At 44.0% G+C, this 22,122-nt stretch overlaps 1 protein-coding gene across 1 annotated transcript in view; it reads left to right on the top strand.

The window, feature by feature from the left end:
- The window catches only part of LOC126990871 (thyroid peroxidase-like), a 47,025-nt gene that overhangs the window by 5,386 nt on the left and 19,517 nt on the right, over positions 1–22,122 (top strand). The window contains exons 5-8 of the mRNA XM_050849521.1: positions 676–811; positions 17,969–18,097; positions 18,485–18,555; positions 20,202–20,337. The gene's annotated coding sequence lies outside the window, so the exon portion shown is untranslated. The remainder of the gene's footprint in view (positions 1–675; positions 812–17,968; positions 18,098–18,484; positions 18,556–20,201; positions 20,338–22,122) is intronic.

Raw genomic sequence — 22,122 nt, 5'->3', positions numbered from 1 at the left:
TTTTTCAGCCAATGTTAAGAGCAGGGAAAGTGTAGAGTGACAGGACTTAGAGGAAGAGAAGGAAAAGGAATGTCAGTTAGAGAAGGGAGGGAAGGAGAATATGGATAAGGATGGAGTGAGAGAGAAAGGAAGAGAAGGGAAGGAAAGAAATATAAAGAAAAAACTGGAAATGAAAGGAAAATAAAGAGGAAGGAGAATGTGCAAATACCAAGATGGAGACAGAGAGAGAAAGAAGGAAGGAAAGAGATATATATAAAGAAAAGATTAGATACAAGAGGAAAATAAATAAAGGATGAGGAGGAGGAGGAGGAGGTAGAATATACAAATAAAGATGGAGACAGAGAGAGAGAAAGGAAGAATATTCAAATAAAGATTGAGAGGAAGAGAATGGTCATCTGTTTTGTCCCTTGCTAGTTGAGCACTCCTGGTCGCATGTTCCTGAAGTCTCTGCGGGTGTGTGGTCCCTGAGTGAAGACGCTCGGCTGTAACTTGGCAGCTAACCACGGGCTGTTCTGGAAAATACTCTCATTGTGATTCCCCCCTCCCAAAATTACCTTAAGTAACTCCAACCAAACCTTACCTAACTTTCCCTAACCTAACCTCACCTATCCTGCCCTGCTCAAGAGTACAGACTTGGGGAATATGCCTCCTGGTAACCCCTGTCATGGCCTGCAGGTGTGTGGTGACGTGGAGGGTGGCTGCCACACTCACTGCTCCAGCCACTCACAGCTGTACCTCAGGAGCCAGACACCATCTGCTTCACTCCTGCCCAGACTTGGCCACTCACACCCAACAGCTGCTTCATCTTAAGGTAGGACTGCTTGATTATTATTACTGTTATTATTATTATTATTATTATTATTATTATTATTATTATTATTATTATTATTATTATTATTATTATTATTATTATTATTATTATTATTATTATTATTATTATTATTATTATTAATATTATTGTTATTATTATTATTATTATTATTATTATTATTATTATTATTATTATTATTATTATTATTATTATTATTATTATTATTATTATTATTATTATTATTATTATTATTAGTAGTAGTAGTAGTAGTAGTAGTAGTAGTAGTAGTAGTAGTAGTAGTAGTAGTAGTCAGAGTAGTAGTCGTATTATTATAATTATAATTATTATTATTATTATTATTATTATTATTATTATTATTATTATTATTATTATTATTATTATTATTATTATTATCATTATTATTATTATTATTATTATTAGTAGTAGTAGTAGTAGTCAGAGTAGTAGTCGCATTATTATAATTATTATTATTATTATTATTATTATTAGTAGTAGTAGTAGTAGTAATAGTCGAAGTAGTAGTAGTAGTAGTAGTAGTAGTAGTAGTCATAGTAGTCGTATTATTATAATTATTATTGTTATTATTATTATTATTATTATTATTAGTAGTAGTAGTGGTAGTAGTCGAAGTAGTAGTAGTAGTAGTAGTAGTAGTAGTAGTCATAGTAGTCGTATTATTATAATTATTATTATTATTATTATTATTATTATTATTATTATTATTATTATTATTATTATTATTATTATTTATATTATTATTATTAGTCGTAGTAGTAGTAGTAGTAATAGTAGTAGCAGTAGTAACAGTAGTAGTAGTAATAGTAGCAGGAGTAGTAGTAGCTGTGCATGTGTTAAGGAGAAAAGACGCTGTACGAACTGTAAAAAGAGCGACAGGTGCCAAAATCCCCTGGGCAGGGATCAGAGCAGGGAGGATAACGATGAAGCGCGACACCGCGGGGACAATGAGGGCCGCCGGGGAAGGAGTGAGCGGGGGGAGGGGGTGTCGGAGGGAGCTGCTGCACAACCGCCACCTCTATACCCCCCTCAACCGGTACCACCCCTTCCATTGGCACCTCCAATGTTGCCACTACCAACACCACTACCACCACCCCCTCATCACTCTTCCTCTTCGACTGGACAGGGCGCGGCGGAGGTCGGGGGAAGCTTTGCTTGGAAGGGGCTAGCGGAGGGGGAAGCAACGAGGTGGGTGGATGACACATACCTTGAAGTTGTTGGGTGGTCTGCAAGAAATCTTTTTGAACCACCCAGATGTGGAGCCACGACATTTATCATCAAAGAAACTGTCACCCTGTTAAATAACTACATCCAGAACACACCACTGGCGCCCCTATCCCTGAAAATTGTATTCACTCTCCCCCATCTCTTCCTCCAAAAAGCACACCCAAAGACCAAACAAACCGAAAATATTGAGGCATTAAGAAGGCGAGTTGCCTTGTGGCAAACTAACGAGTTAGATGCCCTCCTTGGAGAAGCCAGAGCCATACAGGAGAGGCTCCCCGGACCCCAACAAAACAACACCTCCACAGAAGACAGGGCCCGGAAGTTTGCAGACAAAATGCGACAAGGCAACGTTGCGTCTGCAACACGAGCCTTGTCAGAAAATTCCACACGGGGTGTGCTTCCACTCACCAGGGACACGATCAGTCAACTCAAGGAAAAACATCCTCCACCGAGTGACCTGAATGGACTGAGACTGGCAGGATGTCACCAACCACCGAATCCAGTTATATACGAAAGGATAACAGGAGAGATGGTGTGGAAGAAGGCCCTCCAGACTCGTGGCAGCGCGGGGCCCTCAGGACTTGATGCACGGGGATGGCGAAGCTTGCTGAGCAGCGCCAACTCTGGCAATGCAGCTGGCGACTTGCGCAACACCATTGCAGCACTGGCAAGAAAACTCGCCTCCTCCAGCTGCCACTATGTGGACGCCCTGACGGCATGCCGCCTCATTCCCCTGGACAAGAGACCGGGATGCAGGCCTATAGGAGTCGGAGAAGTCCTGCGGCGCATCGTAGGCAAATGCATCATGGCTGTCGTCAAAGAAGATGTGAGAATGGCAGCAGGGAACCTCCAAGTTTGTGCGGGGCAGCAGGCAGGAGGAGAAGCAGCAGTCCATGCCATGCGGGAGATATTCGACCACGTGGAGTGCGAAGCAGTGCTTCTTGTTGACGCCAAAAATGCCTTCAACACAATAAATAGAAAGACTATGATACATAACATTAAAACCAAGTGCCCTAGCTTAGCTATGTATGTCGAAAATACCTATACATACCCGACTGACTTATACATAAATAGCCACAGTGGAAAGGTGAAAGTGTTAAAATCATCTGAGGGGACAACACAAGGTGACCCAATAGCCATGGCTATGTACGCCCTGGGCCTATCAGTCCTCCAAAATGAAATCGCGTTCGCAGAAACACGGGTGAAACAGGTGGCTTATGCGGATGACCTCTCAGGTGCTGGTAAAATCTCAGACTTAAAAGGGTGGTGGGACACTGTGAACACCGCCGGCCCTGAGATAGGATACATCCCTAACGCCACCAAGTCTGTCCTTATTGTCAAACCTGAACATTATGACCATGCCGCAGAAACTTTTAGAGGAAGTGGCGTCATTGTGACAAAAGACGGACAACGACACTTAGGTGCAGTGATCAGGACAGAGGTATATAAGAAGGAGTACGTGGGAGACAAAGTAGCTGAATGGGTGAAGGAAATAGAAGCTTTGTCTGCCATTGCCAAGACTGAGCCACACGCTGCCTATTCAGCGTACACCCACGGCATCCAACATCGGTGGACGTTCCTGATGCGCACCATCCCCGGCATCAGTCCACTCCTCCGACCACTGGAAAATGCCGTCAAGAATGTATTCTTGCCGGCGCTGGTGAAATATCATGCTTTGGGGGAGGAAGAGAGGGATATGCTAGCACTTCCCCCAAGACTGGGTGGGATGGGGATCACCAACCCTGAGAAGCTGGCAGATAAGGAGAACCAAAACTCCATCAGCCTTACCAGGTCACTCATCAACAGGATCATCGCTCAGGAGGCAGAGGGCGAGATAGACCAAACAGAAATAAGAGATATTAAAAGAAAAATCTCAGAAGAAAGGCAACAGGCCCAAAAAGACGAGCTGGACCGTCTTACACACCACCTGTCCACAGAAATGGGTAGAAAAATACACACAGCACAGGAGGCAGGCGCCTCTAACTGGCTAACGTCATTACCAATCAGAGCAAAGGGCTTCAGCCTCAACAAACAAGAATTTGTCGACGCCATTGCTCTGAGATATGGCTGGCCGATTGAGGGACTGCCTGATCTCTGTGCATGTGGATCACCAAATGATGTCACCCACACCATGACATGTAAAAAAGGAGGATTCGTCTGTATTCGACACGATGAAGTGAGGGATCTGACAGCCAGCATGCTCGGGGAGGTATGCCAAGACGTCACTACCGAGCCGGCACTGCTTCCCCAGGACGGCGAACACCTTCGATACAGGACAGCCAATACCTCACAGGAGGCACGGGTTGATGTAAGTGCCCGCGGATTCTGGGTGCGCGGACAGCGGGCGTTCATGGACATCCGCATATTCGACCCGATGGCTGCCTGTCACCGTGAGCTGCCCCTGCAAGCCGCCCACCACAGGAACGAGCAGAAGACAAGGGCATACGGTGAAAGAATCCAACATGTGGATCAGGGCAGCTTCACCCCCTCGTCTTCACCACATCCGGCGGGATGGGTCCCAGGGCCCAATGCTTCTACACACGCCTCCTTGGAACTAATCTCAGAAAAGAAGCAACAGCCAAGGAGCCACGTTGTCGCCTGGATGAAGTGTCGCCTCTCGTTCTCCCTGCTCAGGTCGGCCATCCTATGTCTCAGGGGCACCAGACACTCTGGCCCAAAAGCCACCACCATCTCCAATATGGACTATGAAGCCACAGTGGTGGAGAGTGACATTAGGGTGGGTCGGGAGTGACTTGAGTAGGGAAGGAAAGGGGGATCTAGACGTAATAGATGATAGGTGATTTAGTGTCAGGTAGTATTAGTGATATGGTTGGATGCCACAGTCATTAGCGAACAGAGTTGGGGCTAATGACCTCCAAATATGGAGCCCTCCATGATTATGCGTCGGGAAAATAAACATGGGTGGAGGTATCATTTATGTAGTAGTTGTAGTAGTAGTCGTAGTAGTAGTAGTAGTAGTAGTAGTAGTACGTAGTAGTAGTAGTTGTAGTAGTAGTAGTAGTAGTAGTAGTAGTAGTAGTATATTGCACAGAAGTGGGCGCTTCAAACTGGCTAGTACCTACACTACCTATCAGGGCAAAGAAAACTTCAACTTAAACAAAAAAAAATTTACTGATGCCACCCTTGCCCTAGGTATGGCTAGTAGCCAGTGGATGGGCTCCCAAAAGTAGTACATGTGTAGTGGTAGTACAACAAAAATCATGCCATGACAGAGAGGAGGTTTCGTCTGTAGTAGTATGATGACATGATGAAGTAAGACGTAACAGCTCAGATGCTGAAGTGAGAGTGCCACGACGTGACTGTGGAACCCATGCTGCTCCCTCTGCAAGGCGAACACCTCGCCAGACGGACACCATAATATTTCCGAACGAAGCACGAGTGGATGTTAGCGCCAGAGGGTTTGGACTCGTGGACAAAGGGCATAGTAGTAGACATAAGGATCTTTAGTAATGGCCCATTGCCACAGATATTAGTAGTAGTGATGCAGCCCACAGAAGAAACGAACAAAGAGAAGAACAGAGCATATGAAGAAGAATACAGAATGTGGACCAGGGCTCCTTCACCCCGGTAGTAGTTCACGACGGCAGGAGGTAGTAGTATAGTAGTAAGGGCGCAGAGCTTCTGATATAGACTCGCCGAAACACTGGCGGATAAGAAACAGCAGCCAAAGCAGTGTGGTCGCCTGGATGAGATGCAGGCTGTCCTTCTCCCTCTGAGGTCAGCCTTGGTCTGTGGAGGAACCAGGTCACCTGCAGAAAAACCACTCGCATGCTGACCTGGACTTTGAGGTTGATAGTCGTATCAACCACAAGCTCTGTTAACAATTAAAAATATGTTTAATGAGGTTTGTAATATTAAATAAAAGATGGTTGTCAGCCACAGTCATTGGCGAAAAGGGGCCAATGAATTGCTTTGATGAAGGATATGAGGCAGAATATACCGCTCACAACGCAACTCTAATAGATGGAGGCCAGTAACCAAAAAAAGTAGTGGGAGTAGTAGTAGTAGGAGTAGTAGTAGTAGTAGTAGTAGTAGCAGTAGTAGGAGTAGCAGTAGTAGTAGTGGCAGTAGTAGTAGTAGTAGTATTAGTAGTAGTAGTAGTGGCGGGGTAGTAGTAGTAGTATATTATGTAGGTAGTAGTAGTGGTAGTAGTAGTGGCGGACCTAGTTGTAGTAGTAGATAGTAGTAGTAGTAGTATTGTAGTAGTAATTATCAGTAGTGGTAGTAGTAGTAGTAGTGGCAATAGTAGTAGTAGTAGTAGTGGTGGTAGTAGTGGCAATAGTAGTAGTAGTAGTAGTAGTAGTAGTAGTAGTAGTAGCTGTAGCAGTAGTACATACCCGACCGACTTATACATAAATAGCCACAGTGGAGAAGTGAAAGTGTTAAAATCATCTGAGGGAACAACACAAGGTGACCCAATAGCCATGGCTATGTACGCCCTGGGTCTATCAGTCCTCCAAAATGAAAACGCGTTCGCAGAAAACACAGGTGAAACAGGTGGCTTATGCGGATGACCTCTCGAGTGCTGGTAAAATCTCAGACTTAAAGGGTGGTGGGACACTGTGAACACCGCCGGCCCTGAGATAGGATACATCCCTAACGCCACCAAGTCTGTCCTTATTGTCAAACCTGAACATTATGACCATGCCGCAGAAACTTTTAGAGGAAGTGGCGTCATTGTGACAAAAGACGGACAACGACACTTAGGTGCAGTGATCAGGACAGAGGTATATAAACAGTACGTAGGAGACAAAGTAGCTGAATGGGTGAAGGAAATAGAAGCTTTGTCTGCCATAGCCAGAAACCACACCGCTGCCTATTCAGCGTACAATCTAATGGCATCAAAATCGGTGGACGTTCCTGACCGCGCACCATCCCGGCATCAGTCCACTCCTCCGACCACTGGAAAATGCCGTCAAGAATGTATTCTTGCTTTATGCTATGAAATATCATGCTTTGGGGGGAGGAAGAGAGGGATATACTAGTTCTTCCCCAAGACTGGGTGGGATGAGGATCTACCAACCCTGAGAAGCTGGCAGATCAAGGGGAGAAACCCAAAAACTCCATCAGCCTTACCAGGTCACTCATCAACAGGATCATCGCTCAGGAGGCAGAGGGCGAGATAGACCAAACAGAAATAAGAGATATTAAAAGAAAAATCTCAGAAGAAAGGCAACAGGCCCAAAAGCACCCAGGCTGGACCGTCTAAGGCCAGACCACCTGTCCACAGAAATGGGTAGAAAATGGTCACACACAGCACAGAGGCGGCGCCTCCTAACTGGCTAACGTCATTTACCAATCAGAGCAAAGGGCTTCAGCCTCAACAAACCAAGAATTTGTCGACGCCATTGCTCTACAGATATGTAACATACGATTGAGGGACTGCCTGATCTCCATGCATGTGGATCACCAAATGATGTCACCCACCATGACATGTAAAAAAGGAGGATTCGTCTGTATTCGACACGATGAAGTGAGGGATCTGACAGCCAGCATGCTCGGGGAGGTATGCCAAGACGTCACTACCGAGCCGGCACTGCTTCCCCAGGACGGCGAACACCTTCGATACAGGACAGCCAATACCTCACAGGAGGCACGGGTTGATGTAAGTGCCCGCGGATTCTGGGTGCGTGGACAGCGGGCGTTCATGGACATCCGCATATTCGACCCGATGGCTGCCTGTCACCGTGAGCTGCCCCTGCAAGCCGCCCACCACAGGAACGAGCAGGAGAAGACAAGGGCATACGGTGAAAGAATCCAACATGTGGATCAGGGCAGCTTCACCCCCCTCGTCTTCACCACATCCGGCGGGATGGGTCCCAGGGCCCAATGCTTCTACACACGCCTCGCGGAACTAATCTCAGAAAAGAAGCAACAGCCAAGGAGCCACGTTGTCGCCTGGATGAGGTGTCGCCTCTCGTTCTCCCTGCTCAGGTCGGCCATCCTATGTCTCAGGGGCACCAGACACTCTGGCCCAAAAGCCACCACCATCTCCAATATGGACTATGAAGCCACAGTGGTGGAGAGTGACATTAGGGTGGGTCGGGAGTGACTTGAGTAGGGAAGGAAAGGGGGATCTAGACGTAATAGATGATAGGTGATTTAGTGTCAGGTAGTATTAGTGATATGGTTGGATGCCACAGTCATTAGCGAACAGAGTTGGGGCTAATGACCTCCAAGCTATGGAGCCCTCCATGATTATGTCGGGAAAATAAACATGGGTGGAGGTATCATTTATGTAGTAGTAGTAGTAGTAGTAGTAGTAGTAGTAGTAGTAGTAGTAGTAGTAGTAGTAGTAGTAGTAGTAGTAGTAGTAGTAGTAGTAGTAGTAGTAGTAGTAGTAGTAGTAGTAATAACAGTAGTAGTAGTAGTAGTAGTAGTAGTAGTAGTAGTAGTAGTAGTAGTAGTAGTAGTAGTAGTAGTAGTAGTAGTAGTAGTACTAGTAGTAGTAGTAGTAGTAGTAGTAGTAGTAGTAGTAGTAGTAGTAGTAGTAATGGTGGTAGTAGTAGTAGTAGTAGTAGTAGTAGTAATGGTGGTAGTAGTAGTAGTAGTAGTAGTAGTAGTAGTAGTAGTAGTAGTAGTAGTAGTAGTACGTAGTAGTAGTTGTAGTAGTAGTCGTAGTAGTAGTAGTAGTAGTAGTAATAACAGTAGTAGTAGTAGTAGTAGTAGTAGTAGTAGTAGTAGTACGTAGTAGTAGTCGTATTATTATTATTATTATTATTAGTAGTAGTAGTAGTAGTATATATAGTAGTAGTAATAACAGTGGTAGTAGTGGTAGTAGTATAGTAGTAGTGTAGTAGTAGTTGTAGTAGTAGTAATAACAGTAGTAGTAGTAGTAGTACGTAGTAGTAGTTGTAGTAGTAGTAATAACAGTAGTAGTAGTAGTAGTAGTAGTAATAACAGTAGTAGCAGTAGTAGTAGTAATAACAGTAGTAGTAGTAGTAGTAGTAGTAGTAGTAGTAGTAGTAGTAGTAGTAATAACAGTAGTAGTAGTAGTAGTCATCGTAGTAGTAGTAGTAGTAGTAGTAGTAGTACGTAGTAGTAGTTGTAGTAGTAGTCGTAGTAGTAGTAGTAGTAGTAGTAATAACAGTAGTAGTAGTAGTAGTAGTCGGAGTAGTAGTCTTATTATTATTTTTATTATTATTATTATTATTATTATTATTATTATTATTATTGCTGTTATTATTATTATTATTATTATTATTATTATTATTATTATTATTATTATTATTATCAGTAGTAGTAGTAGTAGTAGTAGTAGTAGTAGTAGTAGTAGTAGTAGTCGGAGTAGTAGTTTGAGGGAAATGAATAGATGGGAGGGAAGAGAAGACAATAATCAGACGACTCGGCGGCCATAGAGGGCGGACAGAGCTTCTAGGAGGAGGAAAAGCAGAAGAGGAAAGGAAAGAAAAAAGGAAAACAAAGTTAATTATTAAGGTGGAGGAGGAGGAGAAAAAATGAGGAAGGAAAAGCTAAACAAGAGGAATGAGAGAGAGAGAGAGAGAGAGAGAGAGAGTAGCAGTTAGTGGTCGAATGCGACGCCGTGGGTATCCTATAAAGTACCTCACTTATTATCACACCCTTGAAGTAGCCTGTGATAACCACGTGGAAAGAATCAACATCATCCTCTACAAGTCTTGCTCGTTTGGTCTAAGCTTAAATTTACTTTTGGCAGCTCTGGTCTCTGCTCAGTGATGGGGCCGACCGTAATCTCCCCCATATATCTTGTACTTAATCAATCGTGTTAAAATTGCCACTATTGTCTCGTGATTCACCTGGTTTGATTAATTATCAGGAAAAGGTACGGTCATAACAAAGGAGTGGTCGAATAGTCCTTCACGCCGGGGACGGTGCCGGTTTGTCGTACTGAACCTCATATATTTAACAACTTCCAACCCAAAAACCGTCTCCTGGGACCCACTAACTAGAGTCACTCATATTTGTTGTTAAAATAGTTAATTTACTGATGTCTCTTGGCAATAGCTATGCGTCAAAAACCGGTTAATACTATGATGCCCTCAGTACGATAACCGGTGGTGGAGGCCTCCCAGCTGACAAGACCGGCGGCCTAACACACACACTTCTCCCTCCAGTGTTGGTTGTGAGGGATTTCAACTCACACCACCACCTGCCGCCACACCACAGACACACCCCAGGTAATGCCATTTTTCAAACCGTCCAAACACCTTTGCCTCCTCAGCCCACCGGGTCTGGCACACACTGGAGCAGCCTCAGTCCTAGACCTCTTTTTTGGAGACCCCTGTCTTAACTACGTACATGGATCTGGATCTGGATTAATGATGCGCAGGGCAGCCGTACAGGTGCATAACACGCATATTTGTTGGCTGTTGGGGGGACGGGTGTGCGGGGGAGGGAAGTGAATCAATTGTAATTGTTGGTGTGTTGTGGTGACAAGTGAGTGTGTATTTGTTTTCTGAATGAGTCTATTGTACTGCAGTCTGTTGAGGGAGGCTGTTCCAGTGGTGTATGGTGCGTGGAAAGTATGAGTGCTTGTATGCGTCAGTGTTGGTGTGATATGTGTGTGTTACGAGTACGTTGACTGTTTGCGTCGTGTAGGTATGTGTGTGGGTCAATGTGAGTGTTTGTGACCTTGTACATAAGTGTAAGTCTGTGTGCTTGTCTGCGTATGTGAGTGGGTGGTGAGCCTTCGCACGGGGCGGATGCTGAGTCGATATGGCTGGCCGAACCAAGAACTTGGGGGAGTTCTGTTATGTTTGTGCGGATCCCACAGGCGATAGGTGGATAGGGTGCTGTCTGTGCCCTAAGTGGTGTCATTGGAAATGTGCTCATCTGTCTGGAATTAAGTCGGAGAATATACCTAAAATAAATTGGATTTGCAACCCATGCCTTCAGAAAGCATCTCTGGCTACCAAAATTGTGGAAAAAAATGGAAGCATTCAAGCTGGAATTATCTAAGGAAATATTAGAAGTGAAACAAGAAGTTGAGTTACGAGCAGTCAGTGTGAAGGAGGAGTTGGTTGAGGTGGCACAAAATGTGGTGGACGTTTTGCAGTGAGCCGAGCATGCACATGTGGAGTCAGCAGATGCAACTTGGGCTGAGGTCACCAAACGTAAGAGGAAAGTTAAGAAGAATTTACTTGTTGTCAAGGCCTCTACACAGGAAAAGAAGGCAACAGACATGAAGGATAAAGTCTCCCTGACATTGAATGGTATTCAAATAACTGATTCAAGATTTACAAATAGAGGTAACATTGTCATGAACTTTGATAATGAGAACACAAGGGCTGAGGCTGCTCAAAAACTGGAGTCTGTTGAGCAAATTAATACCAAGAGTGTTGGAAAGATGAAACCAAAGATCATGATATGCAATGTGCATAAAGAGGAGACCTAGGAAAAAATAAAGGAGACCATCTTAGACCGCAATGAGTTCTTACACGCCATTGGGGGTGTTGAGGATAAGATTGAGCTGGTTTTTAGCAACATTTTGAGGTGTGACCCAACTGTAAGAGAGCTGATTCACAAGAATCACGACAAGCTAAAATTAGAATGGGGAATATACACAGTGAGAGACAGATACCATGCAATTATATGCTATCACTGTCAGAGATATGGCCATCTTGAGGCCAACTGTACTGCCAAGACCAATGGAGACGCCCCAAATTGTCTCAAATGCGCTGGCAATCATAAATCACAGGAGTGCACCATGGCTGAGAAGAAATGCATAAATTGTGTGACATACAAGAAGCCTGAAATCAGCCACTCAGCGAATGACCAGTGTTGTGTAGTTCTCCAGACTGAAATTGAGAGAATTCGTAACATGACTGATCATGGCTATTAATTAGTGTCTGCACTCAAAGATAAATTGTATGTGATGAATGTTCAGTGTGCTGGTAATAATTGTTGAATATTTAATTGTGATACTATAATGAAAATAGTGGACATAAACACTGAACTAGGGTAAAGATTCGTTTTAGGTCCGTGCCAGTATCTACCTTATGAAACATCAGTATCTCTTCATATATCTTTTCTACAAACCTTCAACAGTCATGGAAACACTTTGAAAATCCAATTGAAGGACTTTTTTTTTACTCTTGAAAATAGGGGATAATGTTTACGAAAGCGTCGCCTCCTCTGGTGCTGGCCGCGGCGACGCTGCAGCGGGTGTTGCGAGAAATACCTCCTCGCTGAAATAAGTCACATATACATGAGGGGGGGGTCCAGGGGGGCGCAGCCCCCCCCGTTAGTAGGTCATAAAGTTTGGTTGGAGTAGTTTAAATATGCTCCCCGACCCTAAGCCCTCTGCGAGCTATTTTGCGGCTGCGGCAGCTGCAGCGTCGCCACAGCCAGCACCAGGGCGATGCACTTCCGTAAACATTATCCCCTATTTTCAAGAGTAAAAAAAAAGTCCTTGAATTGGATTTTCAAAGCGTTTCCATGACTGTTGAAGGTTTGTAGAAAAGATATATGAAGAGATACTGATGTTTCATAAAGTAGATTATGAGCTACTGGCACGGACCTAATACGAATCTTTACCCTGAACTAGTTGTTATATGTGATATTATTCGTAAAAGAAATTAGGACACTCACTCACTCACTACAATGTTTGAGAATAAGTGCATCGAAGACTATTATTGAGGCTAACGTTGAAATTGTTGACGGCCCTCGTAGAGCGCTGCATCAGCGGCGGAGCAGCAGGGCCTGAAACCTCATCAACGGTAACGGTAACGTATGTGAAGAGGTTCCATGTTTATCTGTTGTTTGATCCGTGTTGTGATTCCAGGCGTTCGAGTGTAATTGTTTGTAATGAACCTTGCCGCCTTGGTGTTGATTTGTTCTAACCTATCAATGTTTCTGTGTGTGTAAGGATCCCACACTGTGGAGCAGTATTCCAGTGTTGGTCTCACAAGTGTGTCATAAGCTATGTGTTTAATGTCAGGTGTGCAGCTATGTAAATTCATCCTCAGGAACCCGATGCTGTGGCAGTGATATGGTCTATGTGGGTGTTGAATTTCAAGTTAGTTGAGAGATGGATACCAAGGTATTTGTGTGTGTGAACTGATTCTAAATCTGACTTATGGAGAGTGTAAGTGTGATGGATTGGGTTGTGCACTCTGGTGAATCTTAAAAGTTTGCATTTGTCTGGTCGGAAGTGCATCTGCCAGGTGCGTTCCCACAGCTCGAGGGCGTCCAAGTCGTTTTGTTGTAGTCTGCAGTCATAAGTAGTCTTTACTGCTCTAAACAGTAAACTATCATCGGCAAATAGTCTAGTGGAAGAGTTAGGTGTTGACAGTGGAAGATCGTTAATGTACAGGAGGAAAAGAAAGGGGCCTAGAATGGTGCTTTGAAGGACACCTGAAGAAACAGGGACAGTGTCAGATGAAGATCCGTCAAGAAGAACACGTTGAGTCCTGTTAGTAAGAAATGCAGTGATCCAGTGAAGAATAGGTCCTGAAATACCGTAGTATTTCAATTTAACGTCAGTCTTTTGTGCGGAACTTTGTCGAAGGCTTTGGCAAAATCTAAAACAATAGTGTCAACTTGTTTAATGTCACGTCGGTCAAGTAGCCTCGTAATGTCGTGATATGTAGCAATGAGTTGTGATTCACATGAGCGTTTAGGTCGAAAGCCGTGTTGTGAGTCAGTAAGGATGTTGTTTGCGTCAAGGTGATTCATTAAGTGTTTGTGTATTATGTGTTCGAAAATTTTACATGGAATCGATGTTAGTGAGATGGGGCGATAATTGGCTGGGTCAGTTTGGTCACCTGTCTTAAATAAAGGATTAATATTTGCCAAGAGCCAGTCAGAGGGTAATGAGGTGGATGATAGTGACTGGGTGGATGGATGGGGGCAAAGGATTTAAGAATGAAGGCGGGAATGTTGTCGGGGCAAGTGGATTTGGTTGTGTCGAGTCCTTCCAGTAATTTCTGTATTCCGTTAGTCGTGATGTCGAGGGGGGCTATGGGGGGGAAGGGGCTGTGTGGCATGTTTGGTGTAAGGAATTTCCCTACATCTAGGGTATTTTTCAACCACCCATAACTCAAAAACTATGTGCTTGCGACGCATTTCATGTTTACCACCGCATTCCCTGCAGTCCCTAAGGCCCCCGAGCCAATTTTGGTTGAAAGGGGTGAGTACGGGCATACACTAGAACAATACTGAAATGGAGGAAAGAGATGGAGAGAAAGGGAGGAATGAAATAGGGAGAGAACATTGGAGGAAATAGGGAGAGAGAAAGTTGGAGATAAATTTTACAAGGTGATGGTGGTGATGACGGTGGTGGCAGTGGTGGTGGTGGTAGTGGTGGTGGTAGTGGTAGTAATGGTGGTGGTGATGGTGGTGACAGTGGCAATGGTGGTGGTGGTGACAGTGGTGATTGTGGTGACTGGTGTTGGTGACAGTGGTAGTTGTGATGGTGTATAATGAGTTGACATGAGCCCTGAACTGTCAAGCCACCAAACTGTCATTAATAACCATTTGTTCTCTTGCTGTCAAAATGTCGGGCACCTGTCAAATGTCAGGTGTTAGGTCAGGTCACAGTCCACCTGGGTTTCTGCAGTATGGCATGACTCTAGTAAATTTCACCTCCATTGACAGCGGTGGTGATAGGTTAGATTCGGTTAATTTCTATTCCATTCTATTCTATTTCTATACTATTTCTATTTCTATTTCTATTATATTTCTAGGTTATATTATTTCTGGTATCACTAGGGGATTATTGAAGAAAGGGTAGCCCAAGAATTTTGACAATTATCCTTAACTACTTAACTGCATGGGTGTTATTCCAGAAATCAGATTTGGTTAGGTCATTGTTCGCAGGTCAGGTATTGGTCAGGTCACAGTCCACCTGGGTTTCTGCAGCGTGGCATGTCCCTAGTAGACTCATTTTTAGTTGGGCTATGAGACCGTCCGCAGTGAATGTGGTCAGCGGCCATGTCCACTCCACCAATTCCACCTCCATTGACAGTGGCAGCGGTGATAGGTTAGAGTATTTCTCTTATCATGAGGGGATTATTGAAGAAAGGGTAGCCTAATTATTTTGACATTTATCCCTAACTATTTGGGTGTTATTCCAGAAATCAGCTTTGGTTAGGTTATATTAATTGGTCTTTTTTATTCACCTTTTCCGTTATTTTGAGCACTTTTTACCATTAAACATTTTATTTACTCAGTGGTTAGGTTAGATTTGGTCAGGTTACCGTGGTAAAAATGGGGCAGGCTCTGCGCTGCTCCGTTGTCACTGGTAGTTGGTGGGTGTATTTCTGGAGTTTTACCTGTAATATGAAGGTGATAACTCTCACTATATATTGATATTAATTTTTACCATATACATATCGTTAAATTTAATGGGGACTGGGTGGCCCCATACCTCTGCCTGCTAAATTTTCGGCTGGCCCCGGCCCGTGATTTTTTTTTTTTTTTTTTATAATATTGAAGCGAGCGCAGCCAGCCCCCCCTTGGCATGTTAATACCTACAATATGAATTATTTTTTGGTCCCTGAATGCAGTGCAGTAAGAAGGGAGTTCTGGAAAATAGAAGGGGGGTTGAGGGGGACGAAGCCCCCCCCCGTTAGATAGGTTATGTCAGGTTAGTGTAAATTTATTCAGCACGCAGTTTTGGGCAGCGGAAGTTGATCATTTAGTGATTTCCGGAACAAAATAATGTCTCCATAATAAACAACAACATATTTTGTCCAAAAATAATCAGTCACTGCCTTGAAATTAGTAGGCGACACACTTGTTAATAATTCCCTTATTTTATGTTAGTTTTTGATCGTTGTAAAATTTATCTCCAACTTTCTCTCTCCCTATTTCCTCCAATGTTCTCTCCCTATTTCATTCTTCCCTTTCTCTCCATCTCTTTCCTCCATTTCAGTATTGTTCTAGTGTATGCTCGTACTCACTCCTTTCAACCAAAATTGGCTCGGGGGCCTTTGGGACTGCGGGGAATGCGGTGGTAAACATGAAATGCGTCGCAAACACAGTTTTTGAGTTATGGGTGGTTGAAAAATGCCCTAGATGTAGGGAAATTCCTTACATTAACCTAGATGTAGGGAAATTCCATACATTCTGCAATTTTTTACCACATACGGAAACCATGCAATTTCACTCACTCTCCATAGCAGAGGGGAGGTTGACGGGGGCAAAGCCCCGACGTTAGAAGGTTATGTAAAATTAGGTTGGAGTAGTTTAAATATATTCAAGGGATTTTTTGCCACGTACAGAAACCACGCAATTTTACTCAGTCTCCTTAGCAGGGGGTGGGGAATCGAAGGGGGTGAGTCGAGGTTATGTTATGTAAAGTTAGGATGGAGTAGTTTAAATATATTGGACACACGGTGTGAGCCGTGGGAAATAAGCAGCGCGGGATGGGAAGTTTCCGTAAACTTTCAGGAGTAGGGAATTTTCCCCATTTTAGGGAGGGGGAAGCTAACCTCTTGTAAAGAATTACCTACATTAGTTTAGGTTATGATACATTAGATTAGGTACTTTATGCTTTTCCCTACATGTACGTATGAGTGTTGCTAGATTGGGCGAAGAGTATATATAGCGTATTGGTCTACTTTTCGAGGCTGCATGTGACTTTTTGGACAACCTCCCACTAATTCGCCTACCTTGTCTTGAAAGACACTATTAAGGTAGTACTTATGAAGCATCAAAACGGTAAGTCATTTTCGTCATAAGAATCTTGCAACCATGTCATATACAATTATGTATTCACTTACTTGTATCATGAACGTGTGAAACAGGTTCGAATGCAGGTTACTTGTGTTTGAAATTTTTCCATTCAAATTCAGGTTATTAATTTGGTTTCTTTTTTGGTCCCTGAATACAGTGCTGTAACAAGGGACTTTTGGAAAATAGAAGGGGGGTCGAGGGGGACTAAGCCCCCCTATTAGGTAGGTTATGTTAGGTTAAGTTATGTCAGGTTAGTTTAAATTTATCCGGCACTTGGTGTGGGGGGCGGAAATATGCAGCGTGGGACGGATGAAGCGGAAGTTGATTATTTAGTAATTTCCGGAAAAAATACTCTCTGTGATAAACAACATCATATTTTGTCCAGAAATAATCAGTCACCATCTTGAAATTAGCAGGCGACACTCTTGTTGATGGTTCCCTCATATATATGTTAGATTTTTATGTCTTTGAAATTTATCTCCAACTTTCTCTCTCCCTATTTCTTTCCTCTCATGTTCTTTCCCTATTTCATTCCTCCCTTTCTCTCCTTGATCCAATTCTGGTGACAAAACTTTTTATTTATTTATTTTTTTTGTTAGCTTTTGAGGTTTGTAAAACTTCTGTGACATATTTCTCGCAAATCACTACTTTTTTGTCCCCCTATCCCTCTCCTCTTTCAATCAACGGGGGCATACACTGGGGGTGCATTGCCTCACCCACCCCATGATGCCCACCCCAGGGTTTCCTCCAGGCAAGTCCCCCATGCAGGCCCCCTTCCTCTCCATCCCAAGCACCTCACGGCAGGGTCTGTTGACGTGCTCGAGCCATGAACTCTGTGGGCATCTCCTCGGCCTCCTATCCTTCCATAAATTAGTGATTGTCGCATAAAATAAAAAATTCCATTAATATCAAATAAATGAAAACTCCCCATAAATCAAAGTTTGTAGCTCATGCTTTGTGGAAATGCTGGGCCAGTCCTACAGTCCAGTGCAGCAAGGTTATAATGAGACCCCAACCAAACACAGAGTAAAATAGGATGTAGAAATAAAATGTAATATATAGAACAGAAATATAACACAATGGCTGAAAATAAAAATTAAAATTAACTAATGTAACCTGACCTGGCCACCCCTTGCTGTCATAATGGTGCTGGGTTATCCCACTACTCTGTTTTTACTGCCCTCAGCGCTCTGGTGATATTTTCTGTCCTTTCAGCCGCTGTACCTGTCCACAGCTGGTAGCCTGAGAGTGACTTATCAGGGAACTTGTCACGGTGATTTCCGCGTCCCAGCATGACACAGAAGGATGGCATTTGGGCAAAAAGTCTGTCTTTCAGTATTAACGGTGAGGTTCATTGGTCTTCCAGAGCTTGCCGTAAAGGAAGTAACACCATTGTTAAGTGTGAACAGTTACTCTCGTGCACGCCACATATAATTTTGTTTGATCACAGTTCCTCCATGTCCTCTTTTTTTGTATTTTTTTTTTACAGTAGAGGAAACAGTTCAAGGGTAACAAAAAGAAAACAATAATGAAAGAAAAAGCCTGCTACTCACTGCTCCCACAAAAGAGTCAAGAGGCTGAAAGATAGGTCAATTTCAAGAGGAGGAGTTTCCTGATACCCTCCTCTTGATTGCTATAACACAGTGTTCTACAAAGGTTTCAAATGTCTTTTTGGGTGTGTGTTGTGCCGGGCTGTGTGTTGTGTGAAGCTTAGTGTTTCCCTTGTTACAGGTGGTGGTGGACGGCAAACATTGTGGAAGCAGTCCTCTGAGTCGTGGGGAGGACGCCGCCACAACAGACTGGTAAATGCTGCTGTTCACACTAACCCACACATGTTTTCAGTGCATACTAACACCATTGAGGAGACTGTCTGGCAGGATCTTATTTATTGGCGAGTTATGAGTATTTTTCAACTTGTGTGTCCTAGCTGTGTTGTAATAATCAGTCAAGTTTGGGGTCACTTGACAAGTAATAGTTTTCATGAAAAACATTATTTATAAAGAAGACATTTAATTTGGAAGTTCTCTTTGCACCCACTTCACTTGAAAAAAATTATCAACTCTCTGTAATTCTTCAGTGTTGTTGTGTGTGTGTGAACATAAGAACATAAGAACATAAGAACGCAGGAGTCTGCAAGAGGCCGGTAGGCCTGTACGAGGCAGCTCCTTTGACCCTAAGCTCCCGTGTATCTAACCCCACCTAATATCGCTGTCCATGAATTTATCTAGTCTATTTTTGAATGTGACAATTGTATTGGCACTCACCACATGACTGCTAAGCCTATTCCACTCATCCACCACCCTATTAGTAAACCAATTTTTGCCTATGTCCCTGTTGAATCTGAATTTATCCAGTTTAAACCCGTTACTTCGTGTCCTACCCGGTTCTCTTACCAACAAAACCTTATGAATGTCTCCCTTATTAAAGCCCTTCACCCATTTATAAACCTCGATCATGTCTCCACGCACCCTTCGCCTTTCTAGAGAATGCAAGTTTAACTGTTTGAGTCTTTCCTCGTATGGCAAGTTTCTCAACCCCTGAATCATCTTAGTCATCCTCCTCTGCACCGATTCTAACATTTTGATATCCATTCTATAGTAGGGTGACCAGAACTGAACTGCATAGTCAAGATGAGGTCTAACTAATGCTAAATATAGTTTGAGGAAGACTTCGGGGCTTCTGTTGCTTACGCTCCTTGAAATAAATCCCAGTACCCTATTAGCTCGATTTCTAGCTTGAATGCATTGTGCCCTTGGACGGAGATCAGAGCTCACTAAGACCCCTAAATCCCTCTCGCACCCAGACCTACTTATGAGAGTGTCATTTAAGCAATAGTTATGTGAGGGGTTGTTCCTACCTACACTCAGAATACTGCACTTCCCTACATTGAACTCCATCTGCCATTTATCCGCCCAGTCATATAATCTGTTGAGTTCACCTTGGAGAATACTAGCGTCCTGATCCGACTCAATTACTCTACCGATCTTGGTATCATCTGCAAATTTACTAACATCACTACTAATTCCTGTGTCTAAGTCATTGATATAAATAATAAACAAAAGTGGACCTAATACCGAACCTTGTGGGACCCCACTCGTAACACATCCCCAGTCAGATCTTTTACCATTGATTTGCACTCTTTGTGTGTGTGTGTGTGTGTGTGTGTGTGTGTGTGTGTGGTTCTGAGTGGTGGATATTGAGGTCACCTTGTGGGTAGGTGTTGGGTGGTGGAGCTTTGCTTAACATGTAGTATAGGCACTCAACATTTACTTCTACAGCTCATGAGTTACTGATCTGACTATGGCGTTCACATAAAAAATGTAGCTGTGTGTTTGTCATTCCTGTCAGTGGTGACTTGATGTGTTGTTTCATCTTCCTAGTGGCAGTATTGTGCCCAGCACGTAGTAGTGTGTTGCTGTGCTGTTTTGAATACACAATTCCTTTTTAGGGATGACACTGCCGCCAGCACCTCCTCCTCTGCCCAGCCACCACCAGAGAGGCTTTACTCCAGAAGGCACTGGAGGTATACAAGAACATTGTTGCTGCTGCTGCTGCTGGATACATACAGTTATTAACAATACAAAGTAAGAAGCCTTGCATACCAGTGGCAGGATGTGGTAACACTGAGTGCAGGCCGTCATGTGATTCCCAACGCACTTTTTTTTTATTTTTTTTATGTCTTTCTGCCTATTGCGCCGGTAGGCATGCTAGAGGGGCCTGGATGGTATTCGGCCCCAGCCCGTCATGGCGCAGGCAAGTGTTTATAGTGGTGCCATCTTCTCTTGGCTTGTGCTGCCCCCCGGAACTTGTTCTTGATTCTTGGATGGCTTCCTCTAGAGTCTGGGTTGATGGGTGGTCTTCAGGACAGCATGTGGGTAGTTTTAAGCCACTCAGCGGTGACTGAAAAATCCCAGGTGGTAGCGTGGGGATTCAAACCCGCGTCGTCCATCACGCGGTGAATGTGGGCCCAGTACGAAACCACTTCAGCCACCGCCTACCCATAAATTACCACATCCTCACAAATGTCACAACCTCCTACCCTCGCACATTATTGTCCCAAGAAGTGTCCATCAGTTCCTAATGGACCCCAGTGTAAGACATTTTCTACATACTAGCGAGCTTATTCACTACAGATGTGAAAATGATGGAGTAAGTGGTGGTGGTGGTGGGCTGGAGGTTGCTGAAAACAACCCATTGATGAGTACAATACTTGCTGTATTTTCCCTTGTTCTATTTTAGAGATTATCGTTCAGCCAAAAAATTCAATTTACCGGCACTTTTAAAGACCAGTGATTTTTTCGTTAAGAGACATGACTACAAGGCAGCTCCTGTGAACCTAACCCCTAACACCTAAAATCACTGTCCAGGAATTTATTTGTTTTTTAATGTGACTGTTGTATTACCACTCAGCACATGACTGCCAGGCCTGTTCCACTCATCCACCAGTCTGTTAGTATTGGCACTCACTCACCACATGACTGCCTGGCCTGTTCCACTCATCCACCACTCTGTTAGTATTGGCACTCACTCACCACATGACTGCCAGGCCTGTTCCACTCATCCACCAGTCTGTTAGTATTGGCACTCACTCACCACATGACTGCCAGGCCTGTTCCACTCATCCACCAGTCTGTTAGTATTGGCACTCACTCACCACATGACTGCCAGGCCTGTTCCACTCATCCACCAGTCTGTTAGTATTGGCACTCACTCACCACATGACTGCCAGGCCTGTTCCACTCATCCACCACTCTGTTAGTATTGGCACTCACTCACCACATGACTGCCAGGCCTGTTCCACTCATCCACCAGTCTGTTAGTATTGGCACTCACTCACCACATGACTGCCAGGCCTGTTCCACTCATCCACCAGTCTTAGTATTGGCACTCACTCACCACATGACTGCCAGGCCTGTTCCACTCATCCACCAGTCTGTTAGTATTGGCACTCACCACATGACTGCCAGGCCTGTTCCACTCATCCACCACTCTGTTAGTATTGGCACTCACTCACCACATGACTGCCAGGCCTGTTCCACTCATCCACCAGTCTGTTAGTATTGGCACTCACCACATGACTGCCAGGCCTGTTCCACTCATCCACCACTCTGTTAGTATTGGCACTCACTCACCACATGACTGCCAGGCCTGTTCCACTCATCCACCAGTCTGTTAGTATTGGCACTCACTCACCACATGACTGCCAGGCCTGTTCCACTCATCCACCAGTCTGTTAGTATTGGCACTCACTCACCACATGACTGCCAGGCCTGTTCCACTCATCCACCACTCTGTTAGTAAACCAATTCTTGCCTGTGTCCTTGTTGAATCTGAAGTTAAGTTTAAACCCATTACTATGTGTCCTACCC

This window comes from Eriocheir sinensis, unplaced genomic scaffold (genome assembly GCF_024679095.1).
Source record: "Eriocheir sinensis breed Jianghai 21 unplaced genomic scaffold, ASM2467909v1 Scaffold218, whole genome shotgun sequence".
Classification (NCBI taxonomy): Eukaryota; Metazoa; Arthropoda; class Malacostraca; order Decapoda; family Varunidae; genus Eriocheir; species Eriocheir sinensis.
Note: the sequence above shows the minus strand (reverse complement) of the source record. Positions and strands in the feature narration are given on the sequence as shown.